This window comes from Neltuma alba, unplaced genomic scaffold (assembly GCF_004799145.2).
Source record: "Neltuma alba isolate B1F8T4 unplaced genomic scaffold, ASM479914v2 tig00002887_pilon, whole genome shotgun sequence".
NCBI lineage: Eukaryota > Viridiplantae > Streptophyta > Magnoliopsida > Fabales > Fabaceae > Neltuma > Neltuma alba.
This window is the reverse complement of record NW_021633058.1, coordinates 7,036-9,848: the sequence shown is the minus strand read 5'-3', so window position 1 is coordinate 9,848 and position 2,813 is coordinate 7,036. Positions and strand designations below refer to the sequence as shown.

At 33.2% G+C, this 2,813-nt stretch overlaps 1 non-coding gene across 1 annotated transcript; it reads left to right on the top strand.

Moving 5' to 3' along the window:
• Positions 1–968: 968 nt before the first annotated feature.
• Positions 969–1,041, top strand: TRNAK-CUU (transfer RNA lysine (anticodon CUU)). The gene has a single exon. It is a non-coding gene; the product is annotated as a tRNA-Lys (tRNA).
• Positions 1,042–2,813: the final 1,772 nt, after the last annotated feature.

Genomic DNA, 2,813 nt, shown 5'->3' with positions numbered 1-2,813 from the left:
GAAAACCTACTGGGAACCTGTCATTTTAACACAGAAACTCAAATTTCTATGAATTGCTTATCAGAAGTTGTCATTCGCCTTACTAAACTTGTCATTCGCCTTACTGAACTTGTCATGAATTGTGTATCAGAACTTGTCATCTGCTAAAGAAATCTGAAAATGCTGTCATTTTAACAGAGAAACTCGAATTTCTATGAATTGCTTATCAGAAGTTGTTATTCGCCTTGCTAAACTTGTTATTCGCATTACTGAACTTGTCGTGAAGTGGGTATCAGAACTTGTCAACTTGTTATTTTCAACAACTTATCAAACTCGTTATTTTCAATTACGAACACAAGCTGAAAATCAAAATAGAAATGAAGAATAAAAATCCAGATTTATTGGGCGTTATCTCAGCACCAAGCAATCACCGCACACATTGCAAGCAAACATTACAAGCATTGCAAATGACTGTCACTCTCCCTCAAACTCCCGACTCTCCTCTCCTTCCACAGCAACAGAGAGAATGATGGAAGAGGCTTCATTGTCGACAAAAGAGCAGCTAAGCAAGATAAGAACAAAGTGATGGGGGATGACAATGAGAAGAGGACCACCGAAGACATTGTGAGTTCTATATACTTTGGGAAAAGAGTGAGGAGAGGGAAGGAAACTTGGAGAGGAAAGAGAGAACGAAGAGAGAGAGGAAAATGAGGAGGCAAGGTCGGGAAGAAGATGATCTGGAGAGGAAGAAAGAGAGAAAAACAGAGGGTATTTTGGTAATTTGGCCATGATTTCATAATTGCAAATTGGGACCGGGTCCTTGTGAGCAATTTCTCAAATTCAGGGTCTCTGATTGCTATTTTATATATTGAGGGGTCTTTATTTGCAATTTTCCCTAAATTTAAGGTTAAAAGGCTATCATTTTGGTGTTTAGCTTTCCTACTCTACTTCAATTTCATCTTAAATACGACAAACGACGCATATCAACAGCCCGTCTAGCTCAGTCGGTAGAGCGCAAGGCTCTTAACCTTGTGGTCGTGGGTTCGAGCCCCACGGTGGGCGTGTATGCTTTCTTAAAAATTTTAGCTTTGTTTTTTCCCCATGGGCCCAAATACCCATTTCAATCCTCCAATATCATTAATGAATAATATTCAGAGCAGCCCATTGTACATTGGCCCTATACTCTGTCACCAGTAAACCCAAAATAAGCTCGTTTGTTGGAGATGATTTTATTTTGCATTATCAGGAATGCTTTCTTTGATATCGTGTGTGTGTTGGGTTTGTGCGCGCGCGGGTTCAAACCCGCTCCCTTGCATCTCAAAAAAAGAATGCTTTCTTTCTCTCTCTTTTTTTTCTGTAATCAATGTTTAGAAAATTGAAAAAAAATTGAGGAATATTTAGTGTAGGAAAAATATCAAAACTTGATTGAAATTCTGAACACTTTTTCATATAAAAGTTATATAAAAACTTAAATAATTAATCAACGTTTAAAACATGAATTTTTTTTTGTTGCCAACTTCAAAACATGATTAAAAGATTCTCATATTGTATTTTTTAAAAATGTGTTTAAAAAAAACATTTGAGTTAATAAGGAAGGTAGTTTGCTCTGACAAAACATGCCGAAATAGGTTATTTATTTGTTTAGACGGTTAATAAAAGAATGAATGGAAATATATTTTAGGAGGGGCAGGACTTTAATTCTAAAGGTGGTTTCAATAAAATCATAACTATCTCAAATAGCAGTATATAATATCTCTGTATAAATATTTTTTGGACAACAATATCTTTTTATGATAAAAATAAATAAAAAGGACATCTATTTATTTCATTCTTAAATAAAACATGGGAAAAATTAGTGGATCCACGTAAAAGTCCAATAATTGAGCAATAGTTGCCTGCCTTCTATTAGCTCCTTAATTCGTTTGTCCTTTTTCAATAAACTCAAATCTAGAAGACCACTTTAATTTACATTTTTGTGCCAATTAAATTTGTCCATTTATATTTCATCTTTCCGTCATTTTGAAACACTTCTCAATCATTGAATTGTCTTTTTTCTAACTTCCTATAGTTTATTTATAAAGCGAACGCATCTTTTGTCCATCAACAGTTGCAAGCAAATATCTTGGAAAATATTGCTACTTCATAAAAAGATTTTGAGAACAATAATCTTGTTTAAGAATATCACTGTCATCAGTCTTAAATATAAGAAAATTTATATTATTTTAAAAATATCCTTTAATTATTTATATTGAAAATCAATTCTTTAATAAGTTAAACTCTTTAATTAACTCTTACATTTAGTATCGAATCCAGTAATATATCTAATAATTAAATCATCAACTCAATATTTTAACTTTGGCCAAAAAGAGCGGGGAAAAAACTCAATATTTTAACTTGCATTTGCATATATCCCACGTTACACTTCCTCGTTTTGATTATATTTGCTATGAAAACACACTTATATGCATACATACCCCACGCACACATATGGGGCATATTATAATTATAAATGGGTTGAATATTGAATAATTTAGTGGACACATGGCAGTCTCACGAATAAACAAGATCTGTAATTAGGACACTGTTAGAGGAAAAGAAAACTTAGCATTAATGGGAAAAAAATAGCCGACTCGATGAGTTTTTGTCTACATGCATGAATATATATATATATATATAGAGAGAGAGAGAGAGAGAGAGAGAGATTGAGAGAGAGAGCAAAATATCTCCCTTCAGATTTTCCCGTAGGTTTTGAAAGCACTTTTGCAAACCAATGCATATTTCTACCACACAAAATTAATAACTATGCTAATTCCAAGTTATTTAGTTTTCTGAAC